The sequence below is a fragment of the Equus asinus genome, chromosome 13 (assembly GCF_041296235.1).
Source record: "Equus asinus isolate D_3611 breed Donkey chromosome 13, EquAss-T2T_v2, whole genome shotgun sequence".
Taxonomy (NCBI): Eukaryota; Metazoa; Chordata; class Mammalia; order Perissodactyla; family Equidae; genus Equus; species Equus asinus.
In genome coordinates, this window is record NC_091802.1 from 19,443,188 (window position 1) to 19,456,237 (window position 13,050).

The following is a 13,050-nucleotide window of genomic DNA, read 5'->3' on the forward strand; positions in this document are numbered from 1 at the left end:
ACCCCCTCCCTCTTCCAGGTGGTCAAAATGAAAGTTCAGATTTGTTAGGATTGACAGATGCTCTTTCAGGGAAAAGTGGTCTCTAAGCTCTGATTTTTCTCATCCGTATTGGCTTGTTAATTCCTTTTTATGCTATCAGCTCTTCAGAGCTTTTAAGATGTCGTAAATATTTTATCTAGCACTTTTAGTTTTTTTAGGTTTTTTTTTTTTGAGGAAGATTAGCCCTGAGCTAACATCTGCCACCAATCTTTCTGCCTTTGCTGAGGAAGACTGGCCCTGAGCTAACATCCATACCCATCTTCCTCTACTTTATATGTGGAACACCTGCCACAGCATGGCTTGATAAGCAGTGCATAGATCCGCATCCGGGATCTGAACCAGCGAAGCCCGGGCTGCCAAAGCGGAGCATGCAAATTTAATGGCTCCGCCACTGGGCCGGCCCCTACTTTTAGTTGTTTTTACTGGGATAGTCGGTCCAAATAACTCAGCCTGCCATTAACAGGCTTCTAAGCTTGCTTGCGATCAGATCACTAATACCCCAAATTCATCAGCTCTCCAGTACGTCCTCCATTTACATTCCTCTGTCTCCTTCCTTCTCAGATACAGAGTGAAAAAAATGGCAATTGTCAACAAGAATGACCACATCCCTTAGAGGGCAGCAAGAGTGAGAATCCCATAATAGCCACTGTGAGAGCCAGATTTAGGGGTAGATCAACCAGGCTTTGGCTGAGGGGCGAGTATGCATAAGGACCCTAAAGCATCACCATGAACTGGAATAAGAGAGAAGAGAATTTTGATGCATTTTAGGGAATCACTGTATTTGTTTAAAAGGAGGACTATTTTGATAAGATTCAGGTATAGGCTGTGATCTCCAAGGTTAACTGCCTTCAGTTGAGTGGGTTCTGCTTACTGCACAGCTTTTGTTTTAAAGAATGGGGCATGCAATTGCCACCAGAGCTGAATTGCTCTGAACAATAGACAAACGTGGTCCTCTGTTCATCCTTCCTCTTTGCGGCACCTAACCTCTTTAAATAGTGTTGAACAAATATTTAAAGAAAATCAGTTTTCTCTCTATAAGGATAGCCAGAAACTGGCAACACAATTGCCTCTGGGGAGTGAAGCTGGATGGAATCTTGTTACACAGAAAAAGGCTTAGAAGAAAACGCTGTACAGATAATTGCTGTCCTGAGGGGGCTCAGCGATGGACTCCAGGCATCGTCGGCATCCTGCCTCCACCTGAGCTCCCCGCTACAGCCAGGATTTTGGCCGGGGTAGGACTGAAATCCACAGAAAGGCTAGAAAGCTGGAGAAAGGTGGTGTGCAGCATCTGGAACTTTGGGGATAAAAAGGGAGTGGGAATTGGGGGCCACACTTGGTCTCCTCTCACTGAGCAGGGTTCTTGTACAGAACCTTGAAAGGATGCACACTGAATGCACAGTGGCACGGTGAGTACTCGCCAACTGCTCCCCGCTTCCTGCCTCCTCCTTGGCAGCTCGCTCTCTCCCAGAGTCTCTCTCTCTCTTTCTCATCTCCACCTGTCATACTTGTCCATCTTTCTTTCCTCGATATTTAGAGGGGCAGAAGAAGGAAAGGCTTAGAAAAGACATTGGGAACAGTCCAGCTGCGTTTGGAACAGAATATCAGTGCTCCTAGCCCAGAATTCTTAAAGGAGAAAGCTGAGGTTCGTGGAATAGGCTGGGAGAGGTCTGCCTGGAGCCCATCCAGAAAGCTCTCTGGACACCCTGGCCCCTGTCATTGCTCCTTAATAATCCCTCACCACATTGCATACGCTTGTCAAAGGTTTCAGAGCACTAACTTCCTGGACATCTCATTCAGTCTTCACTACAGCCCTGTGAGGTGGCCAGGGCAGGCATTTTTACTCCATTTTGCAGATGAGGAAATTGATTGCTAGTAGCAAGTGACAGAGCTGACAGTCCAACCCACCCAGGATTTCATGCCCCAAGCCTTTCTCCACTTCCAGAGACAGGTCCAAAGCTCTTACTCCGGAGCATTCTGGGTCTTGGGCTCAGTGCTTTCTCGGAGAATGGGCAAGACTGTGGTTCTCTCCATGTTGCAAATAACAGAATTCCCTGCCCTCCATCCCTGCAAAGAAAGAGAAGGAGCATGACCCCCAATGGAAGAAATTCTAAAGCAGCCCCTGGAGACCTTTGCAGAAGCTGTTTGATTTATTCCAGTCCCTACTGGTATTCTACGCCACATTTATAAACGTCAATGCTGGAGATGAAGTTCCCCTGCCCTGGCAGCTGCTGGTTGCTGCTGTTGCTCACCAAGGGTTCAGAGAAAGTGTTTCCCCCTCCCCTTGATTGATAGAAAGCTGAGAATAAAAGAAAAATAAAGCCCCCTGGAGCACTGATGGAAGGGAGGGGGTAGCTTCTCAGGAAGAGAAAGAGAGTGATCTAGGAAAGGCTGATATTGGTGGAACAGAGACAGGGGGTTGGGGGTTGTATGTGCATGCATAAGTGTATAAGGAAAAGATCCAGTTTTTAAGGCCACATGGAAAATAAATACCTTCTGCTTATGTAGAGAGAGGAGTGAGATCTGGGTTTGTTTCAGGGGCTCTGCCGCAGGTAAGGGAAGGAAGGGGGATCAGTGAGGTTGTCTTGTAACCTCTGGGCTTCTGCTCTCCCTGAGCAGAATCTGCTGTTTTCTTCTTCTTTTTTTTTTTTTTTGCTGAGGAAGGCTGGCCCTGAGCTAACATCCATGCCCATCTTCCTCCATTTTATATGTGGCACACCTACCACAGCATGGCTCCTGCCAAGTGGTGTCATGTCCACACCCAGGATCCGAACCAGCGAACCCCGGACCGCCGAGAAGTGGAATGTGTGAACTTAAGCACTGCACCACCAGGCCAGCCCCCAAATCTGCTGTCTTCTGGGGCCTGGGACAGGGACAGAGGTTGGCAGAGACATAGAGCAAAGGGGTCCCGGAGGAGAGTAGTAAGAAAGGAAAAGGGAAACGCTCCCAAAGGACCACACAGATACAAGGCATTGTCATTACTCACTGCAGCAGTGGCCGAGATTGGAGGCCTCCCGCTGGGAGCAGCCTGTGGCACGGTGGTACTGAGTACACACTCCTGCAGCAATGCCTTCCCCTGCAGGTCTTCCAAGTCTGTCATGCTCTCTGCTCTTTGAGAAATGCTAGTTGGGTCCAACTCAAAGACCCCTGGCCGAGCACCTGAGGTACACGACAGTGAACCAGGGATGGCCTCAGCAGTCCCCAAAGCAACAGGACATTTAAAAGTTGCTTTTGATTTTTTTTTTTTGTAGCTTTATGTTACAACATACTAAACCAAATATTTCCAAGTGACCATTGCTGTCTTCAAAGTTGCCCCCTCGAGAGGCTGGGTAGTCAATCCAGCGACGCTCAGTGTGTGGCCCAAACCATCTTGGAGAACAATATGTGAAATACCTCAGGGCCAGTTTATAACCCAGGCAATAAAACGTCACATTACTTTATAGGGAGTCCCTTCCTTCCCCTTCACTTGATTTATCAGACCTGTTTCCCGGTGACTTTTGGCCCTTTCCAAATACCAAATCCTCTGCCAAGTTGCTTTCTCAGAGTGGCTTAGAGCAGCCATTGGAGAACAGGATTGTTCAATGAGGGGGTGGAGATACAATTATTAGCAAAAGAGAGAAACTCACAACGGGAGAAGAATCCTTATATTAATGTGATGGGAATCTGAGTGAGTTTTCTCTTTTTTTCACTTTCCTTATGCAGATAAAAATGTTTCTGTTTAAAAAAAAGTGTGAAATAAACAAACACAATGGAATATTATCCAGCCTCAAAAAGGAATGAAATTCTGATACATGGTGCAACGTGGATGAAGCTTGAAGACATGATGCTCAGTGAAATAAGCCAGTCACAAAAGGACAAATGCTGTATGATTCCACCTATGTGAGATACCTGGAGTAGTCCAATTCATAGAGACAGAAAGTAGGATGGTGGTTGCCAGGGGCTGGGGTGGGGGAGCCGGGGGAGTTGTTATGTAACGGGTACAGGGTTCAGTTTGGGACGATTAAAAAGTTCTGGAGATGGATGGTGGTGATGGCTGCATAACAGTGTGAATGTACTTAATGCCACTGAACTGTACACTGAAAAATAGTTAAATGGTAGATTTTATGTTACATGAATTTACCACAATAAAAAAAGTGTGGATAACAAAATCAAATGTACTCTCGAAAGGTGAAGACTTCACGTCACTGATGTTATTCAAAAGAAGGTGCTACGAGGTGGGCCAAGGTCCAAAGAGAAAGGCCCAAAATATCCTTTTCTCTGGAGCAAAGGTGGAGCACTGGGGTCAGGCAGGCGGCCGTCACTCCTGCTCTGAAACAGCTCCGAGAAGGGACCACCTCCTCCAGGTCTTCTGTTCTCGCATCTCCCATAACATCATGCGACTGCCGCTGTTGCCCTAACACCTCTCCCAGCCCTGGAACATTCCACAGCACAGCCTGGGTCTCCCTGACCTGGCCCACCAGGGCTGGCCCGCTCCCCGGGCAGCACGAAGAAGGCTCCAGCAAGTCGTGGCTCTGCTGGCCAGGAGGCTGCTGAGGTGGCTTTTTAATCCTCCAGCCGTGCCATCCTAGTGATTGCTTTTATTAGGAAATGTAATGAAAAAGACTGTATGAAGCCCCTGCCAGAGGAAAAAAAAAAAGCTAATAAGATTTTGCACCAAGTGTGGCGAGAAAAGAAAGGGGGGAAAAAGCACATTAGGAGTCAGATAATGAGATAAATGAAAGACCGCAGGGAAGATCATTTTTGCAGACTTGCTGGATGGTTGTAAAATTTTTAATTTGCTGAATTCTCCTTTTTCGTTGTCTCTGACTCTCCCCATCTCTGTCTTTCACTGTCTTTCTGATGCTCTGAATCTTCTCGCTGTCTTTCTCTCTTTGCCTCCCCCTCTCTTTCTTGGTTTCTCTCTGTTTCAGCTCTTGCTTTTCAAGTGTGTGTGTGTGTGTCCTTTCCCATGGCCAAACCCTGCCTCTCAGGACTTGGGTAGGAGTCTGGTACCTTGAGCAGCGAGGCCCCATCCAGTGAGAGGAGGCAAGAGGACAAAGGACTCTCCCCACAACACTCCCCAACATCCCCCTACCCCGCCTTCTAGGAGCTGCCGTGATTCAGCTGAAGGGAGAGAAAGATGAAGAGATCAAGGGAAGAAGGAGGGGAAAAATGGGACTACGGAGGAAGGACAGGAGATCAAAGACCAGGGAAGTAAGAAGGAAGAGAAAGCCCCCGCTGCTCCCGCAAATCGATTCTCAGCAATGCCCGCCCTCCCGTCTGTGCTCCGAGCTGCTGAGCAGAATGCCACCTCCATGGGGCCAGACCTGAACAGAAGGGCTCTGGGGCACTGGGCAGGCACACAGGCCCGGCTGCGGGGGACCACTGGGCCTGCCTTGCCCTGCAGGGAGAGGTCCTGCTTCCCCAAGACCACCCTTTCGTCACTCAGGTTTTAAGGAGGCCCTCTCCAAAATCTAGTTTCAGTACTTGCCTTGGCAGACCCCTTCCTCCTGTTCCACACTTGAGGATGCTAAGGTGTCCCTTTGCTCTTCTGCATGAGTCCCAGCGTGGCTGCAGCTGGAGGGATTAAGAGTGGACACAATGGATAGCTTCCCCGCGGGGAGGAGGGAAGCCTGTGAAAGCACAGGAATGAATGGCTCAGGATGGAGACACATTGTTAGTCATTATGAAAATCACTCTCCGTCCTCCATCCCTTGTTCCTTCCCCACTGGGGACTGTCTGCTCTGCTTCCCTCCCGGGGAAGTCATCTCTCTCCGAGCTCTGCCTCCTGGAAAAGTGTGCTGCTGGTTACCTGGGGAATGGGCATTTCCTCTACCGGCCACTGCAGAGCCGTGAACATTGGCGAGGTCTGTGGGAATGCGAGGACCTATGGGCGGCTCTGGGGGGAGTCTGATAGAGAGGCCCCAAGCCAGGCTGGACAGAGGAGGAAGGGGACTGGGAAATAGGGTGGACTGCGACAGAGACAGGCGGTCCCAAGAGGAAAGAGGGAATAGGTTCAAGGTCAGTGGGGCAAGGGGGTGCTTCAACTTGATTGTGGAGTAAAATAAACGGGCAATAAGAGCAAATACACAGGGCTTCCTATGTTCCAGGCTCTCAGAATCTGAGGATATTTACTTATTTAATCCTCACCGCTATTGCTAACATCTCCATTTTACACAGGAGGAAACTGAGGCACGGTGAAAGGTAGAGTGGAGGAGCCAGGATTCCAATCTCCAGAGTCTGTGCTCCTCACCACTTATCTCTACTTTCCCTCCAGAACAGGAGACGAGTTTGGCGAAGAATCAGTGTCTAGCCAAGAGGGAAAACAGCACTGTGGTTAAGAACGTGAACTTCTGGGCCAGACAGCCCCACGCTGACCAGCAGTGTGATCTTGGATAAAATCCTTAGAACTGAGGTCACCCCTCAGAGCGATGTGAGTTGACTGAACGCACACTGGTTAAAACACCAGCACAGCCTGGCCCCTGAGCTCTGTCAGTGGCAGTTTTTAGTGTTGATACTCTCCATTTCCCATGAGAGGAAGGGAGCATCTTCTGTGCTTGGCAGCTAGCAAGCCTCAACTTCCCACCTCTGGTCTCCCACCAGAAACACTGGAGATGGGCCTCTTAAGGGGCACACGCTCCTGCAAACAGGCCCCAAAGAGCCCCAGCACCCACAGCACAGCCCCCTCCCCAGAGCCTCCCTCCCCTGCTCTGACCTGATGACCCCAGGGGTTCCCAGGCTGTGGGAGCACCCCCAGCACTGTGGCCCCTTGAACTGTCCCAGGGAGTGTGTGTTGCCACCCTCCTGCCCTCCCCAGCCCCTGCTTTTCTCTTGACGGAGAAGGCACAAATCAGGCAGAAAGGAAAATGTTGACAGTTGCCAGCCCTCCCTTGCTGGGGATAAAGAGAAATACGTTAACGGTTGAAGCTTTAGGTGGATCAAACGCAGTTTGTGAGATGCTTCAAATGTATTATTCATCTCACCAATGAGATGCAATAGTGGGCTTTCTTTTTTCACCCCGTCCAGAGGAAACCTCAGCTACTGTGGAGATGCTGGGCTCCAGAGAGGAGGGGCGCTTGCAGAACGCCATCTTTTCAACACTAAACCAACTAGTCCATCTCGTGACCCTCTTGTTCCTCCTGAAGCTTTCCAAATGGGATAGGTCCACTTGCCACAGAATCTAAGGTTGCAAAGACTGCAAGCGAGACCCACAAGGACTGGGCAGTGACAAGCACTTGGAATCAAAGAAAAGAGTGACCGTGACACTTAGAGGAGGCAGGAACTAGAGACATGGACTCTAGAAGGTCCTTCACGTGCCACAGGAACTTGAGGGATGTAACTCTCACGGGCTGGAAGAGCTCTAAGAGGAGGCATCGGGGCCTTGCATTAGCTCTGCAAACACACTGCAGGGGGACGGGCTGCACTCACCCTCTGCTCGGATAAGTGGAGGAAGGATCTGGGTCCAGACACAACCCTTAGCCTTGTAATTGGGTTGGTGGAAGCCCCTCCCCAGCAGACTGAGGGTTCTGCACTCATTCCTTGCTCCTCCTCCTTTCCCTTTGGCCACGAAGGTCCCCCCTGGGCTCCTGCCAGCATCCCAGGGTTCTGAGACACCAGTGCAGCCGTCCAAACTCCCACACAGCCCCCTTCTTCAACCTCCCCCTGAGAAGAAACCGCCCCAGCCCCCACGGTCTTGCCCCAGTGTCTCACCAACCTCACACTTACGTGATGCAGGATGAATCGGAAGTGGGGGTGGGGAGTGGGCTCTGCTGCTGGAACGGAAGATTGGAACAGCCCAGAAGGAAGGAAATTTGACATGATGGATCAAAAAGCCTTAGAGTGTACATTCCCTTTGACCCAGCAATTCCATTTCTTAGAAACTGCCTCAAGGAAACATTGGTCAAGTGTGCAAAGCTGTATAAAAACGTCCATCCCAGCTTTGTTGATAAGAGCAAAACTTGCAAACATCTTAAAACCACAATAATAACGGATTGGTTAACTGTAGACTCCTGATGCAGTCCTTTAAAATCAGATTCTGGAATAGTGGAGGGAAGTAATATATAAATATATTTTCATCCTAAAAACAATTTCAAATAAGAAAGATAAAGCAAAGTTCTCCCTTAGCCCTAACCCAATCCGGCTCCTCTCCTCAAAGTACCCATTATTATCAGTTTAGCGTGTGTCCTTTCAGACCCTTATTTTTGAAGAATCATATTTAATGTAAACAAGTAATAAACTCAGGTTGTGCAGGTTTGCAAATAGAGATGTGTGTGTCCATGCAAAGAGAAAAGCCTTGCTGATTACACACCAAAATGTTAACAACGTTCAGCTCTAGATGGTGGGATTGCATATGATTTTTATTTCCTTCTGCGGGAATCACTGTATTTTCTACAGGAACGGAAGAGAAAAACAATGCTATTTTTAAATATAGTAAAACACAAGGAATTTATAACATTGGCTGCCTCCGAAGAGTGAGAAAGACTGTTCACTGTGTATTCTTTGATGCCTTTTGAATTTTGCACCTTGGGCACGGATTACCTATTCAAGAAGCGAATAAAATTTTTAAAAATTTAATATAGCAATAAAGTAAAGTGGGAGGGCTGGCGGAGAAGACCTCGGAAGGATGGCAAGCCCTGATATTCTGGGAATCTGTAAAGTTCCTCAAGCTGTAATTACAGTTTCTGAGTGTGCTAAGGATTCACCCCAATAGTGCTAATCTCTTTCTGTCTCACCAGGCAAGGGATTAGGGCCTATAACCTGGAAGAAATGAGGTAGGGTCTAAAATAAACCAGGCTGCCAGCCAGAAATAACTTTGTAGTAATTTACAGCATAGCAACAGTGTGGTTCGGCTGAATCCGTTTTCATACTTTTTCAAAGTACTTTTCATCTCCCTTTGGTTCTCCAAGTTTTCCTTGAGGCTACCTGCTGCCGGCAGGTTCCTGGGCAGAAAAGAACAGGGCCGAAGACCTTGTCTAAAGGGCCATTGTTTGAAGTCTGCCCGGAAGACCCACGTTTCCCAGGGCTGCGTGTCGGGTCTCACCCCTCTCTCTCTCCTTCCCAGGGCCCACCCCATCTGTCGGCATCCAGCTCTCGTCACCCGCATATGAGCCGCTGCTTCCTAACCTGTAAAATGAGGGTAATCAGCCTCGTCCCATAGACTGGTTGTGAGATGCCAGTGCTGGTTGACAGACCGCACGGCAAGGGTAGTGCCCACGCAGAGGGCCTCTAAAGCTAAAGCAGCTTCCAGCCATCTACCCTGGGGGCAAAATCTAGACAGCGGGTGTGGGGCTCTCTGGGGCCGGGAGTAACCACTATTTATCAACTGATGACAGATATTTTCAATCAGGCGTGTTGTGAGAGTTAAATGAGAAGCTGTGTATGTGTGTAAGGACACAGGCAGCCCACCCAGCCTAGAACGTGCTCCATAAAGGATTAATTCCCTCCCCTGGAAGGCCTCCTCCCTGATCCCCTGCAGCCCTGCCGGCCAGCCCTTGCTCCTGCGCGCTGCCCTGTGCCTCCACCACTCATCCATCTCCCCGTATTGTAACCGTATCCTTGTATCACACACACAGTCTCACCAGATCGAGTTCCTTGAGAGCAAGATTCACATCCAAATCATTTTTCTATGTCACATAGTAGGTCCTCAGAAATATTTACCGAATGAGCAAACGAGTGCTCTTTATGGAGCCATGAACCCTTGTTAATTCTCACTAGGCTGCCTCTCACTCCTGGCCCGGAGGCTGCCCGAGACCTGAGCTCCCTGCCCAAACTCACTCCAAACCAGACCCAGAGGAGGTGGGGCAGAGAGATTCAGGGACAGCGTGGTGCGGTGAAAAGGGGCTGGGCTGTGGTGCTGGCCGTCGGAGACTTAATCATTCTGGGCTCAGTTTCTTCATCTATACATGATTATTAGACAGGATCAGGGGTTGAAAACTCAAATGCCTACAGAGGAAAGTCACGTAGAGAGGGCAGCAGAGGGTGGAGGGTCCCATAGTCAGGGAGCAGGCATGTCCCTAAGTGGCCCTGCCCTTCAGTGCCAGCTGGTCATTGCGAACGGATACAGACTGTGGGCCAAATGTGGCAAGATTTTCTGATTTCTCAAGAGAAGCTAGAAATCTAGATTTTTGTGTGAAGTCTGCTGAACAGGTCAACCCAAAGCCATAGGCCATCTACAGTATGGAGGCCACCAGTCTGTGATCCCAGCTCCAGCTAACCACTCATCTCTTCCAGCTCTTACATTCTGCCAGTTCAAGAAAGGGGCCTGAAGACTCTCCTTGTCGGAATAACCTTTTAAGGGCCAGACCCAAAGTCTAGGCCTCATTCTGGTAACTGACCCCGAAGCTGCAGCTTAGCGCAAGCGCTGTCCGGTGTCTGCCATTTTCTCCCCTCCCGCCCCCACCCGCAACGAGGGCAAAAATGGGGGATGAACAGGAGCCAATGGTCACCTGTCCTGGGGGCGGGGGCAGAGTGCAGCTCAGCACGTCCCGCCCCTCCAAGCGCCTGCCCTCCCCAGAGACCTCGCACCAGCGGGGACCCCCCACCTTCACGCTGCCCTGCCCGGCACAGGGGCGCGCACCAGTGATACGGCTTCACCTAATAAATTCCTGTCAGAGACGCTGTCAGGGCCCGGGAAATAAATAATGATATTTAACATTTTGTAATAACAACAATTAACCAGTAAATAATGTCCTTTAAACTGCAAACGCTGGAGTAAATTAATTCTTCTAATGAGCTGTCAGGCACGGAAGAAAAAAGTACCCGTTTTCTTTGGTGCCACGCGGCTGCCGTGTGAGCAGCCGGGGAAGCTCACCTCGGCCCGGGAGCTCATCACCGGGCAGCACGCGGCGCGGGTTTCCGGGGCCTCGCCTGCTCCCACGGGGCCCGGCCGCCCCGCGCCCCGCGCCCCGCGCCCCGCGCCCCAGGCCCGGCCGCCCCGCCCCGCCCCGCCACCCGGTGCCGATCGCCAAGGAGCAGCGCCCAGAGCATTTCAATCAGAGACGCCCCTCCCTTCCCTTGCCCGCCCTGGGCCCCTCTCGGCCTCGAGGCGGCTGGGGGCAGGAGCTGGGGACGCAGGAGGGGGAGAAGCCGGTGCGTGTCCCCAGTCCTTACTGCGTGACCTTGGAGAGCTTTCCTGCCCTCTCTGGGCGGGGATGTCGTAAATGGAAATGCGAAGCTAATCAAACGAGATGTGATTACTTCTGAGCTCCTGAGAAGCCCGTGACCATAAAAAACACCTAAGAGTGAGGCAGCTCTTTATGTACTGATTCGGAGTAATCTCCAAGATATATTGTCAGGTGACAAAAGCAAAGCAGAGAACAGTGTGCAGGGGATGCTACATCTTGTGTATTAAAAATAGGACTAAAGAAAGAGAATATGTGTCCCTATTTGCTTTATACTCTAGGCAGGAAACGCAGAACGTTGCCTCTGGGGAGGGAACTGGGAGCCTGTGGTGGGGGGAGACTCATCACTGAACAGCCTTCCCTACTCTTATTTTTTGAACCATGTGCAGACATTACCTATTCAACAAAGAAAAGACAAAGCCAGGCACATCAGAGGTCATCTTGTCTCTTAGTAGCTTTCAGGATGTCGGAGCCACAGGGGGACAGCTGAACTGAGACCCCATCTTACACCCCTCCAGAGAGAGCACCCAGTCTCTTGAATAACCTATCCTAGAGACAAGCTAATGAAGCAGGAAGTCCTTCCCAGTATCAATTCCGTTCCCTCCTGCTGTAGGTTGAGTTTCTGTATTTGGAGGGAGAAGGGCTGATAGACGATTCCATGCAGAACAGGGGGCGGGGGGCAGCCACTGAATGGAGACAAGAGAGCGTCGGCAATCCCAGCCCTCCGGAGCCATAGATCCCGGTTTTGAATCCTCGTCTGTCACTTGTTAGCTGTGTGGGTTATATGTCACTCTCCATTGCTAGGCTTCAGAGTCCAGACATCCCTGCCTCCCTCAGGGGGAACAGGCATCCAGCTCCGACAAGAGTCGGCCCAGGCCCACTGCTCCCAGGACAGACAGAAGACCCCCTGCACCTTCCAGGGCCATTTGGCCCCCGGATCTATGCCTCTCCAGCCACAGTGCCCAACCCCAGCCCCCAAAGGAGATGGATATGCAGCCTCCCTGTGGCCAGGGGCAGCTTTGCCTGCTAAGCACCTAAATTGTCATGCTCAACATCCAGAACAGGCTCAAGGGAGTTGGTGGCTGAGAGTATCGGAGCAAGAAAACCAGCTAGGCCCAGGGCACGGTGGAAGCATGGGGGGGGGGGGGAGGGAGAGGTGCTGCTATGGGGCTGGGGGTGAGAAAAGGGTGCAGCAGGAGGGCTCCCAGCCCCCTATTGCCATCTAACCAACTCCCCTTTTATCTGTTTGTATCCCTGCCTTTCTCATAAGGTGTCTCCTGATTAAAGAGTTCCTTAGCTAAAATTTAGTTGAAAAGCCCTGACCTTGGCCATTCAGAACTGGGTACCCAAGGCATGGGGTTCCAGAAAGAGCAGGGACAAGAGAGGAGGAAAGGGACCCAGCACATGATGTGTCCCGGCCCCGTGCCAGGCGCTCTCCTGGGACGGCACATGCAGAGTTTTACTGGAATCTTCACAACCTGTGGTTTGGGCAACAGTATCCCCGCTGTAGAGACAGGATAAGGGAAGTTCCAAGAGGTTAAGAGACTTGCCGGAGTATTCAGCTGGTAAATGATTGGCTGGAATTTGGACCCAGATCAGCTGACTCCAAAGTCACATCTCCCAACCCCCTGCTGCCTGTCCCAGGCCCCCCTCCTCCCCACCTAGACATACTGACAGGGCTGGGGGGGCGGGTGGGGAGGGAGAGGAGAGCAGTAAAAGATGGAGTGTGGGCTGGTGGCCAGCTCAGCCTCCTGACCCTCTACCTCCTCAACACACTCAACCCAGTGCCTGGGCCATCACGGTGAAAGTTCAGGGAACAACTACTGAGTGAGAATTCCTGAGAGGCTCCCTTCCCTGGCAGACTAGAGGAAAAGCAATAGCTTCATTTAACCACACAGAATCCAGGCAGAGGGAG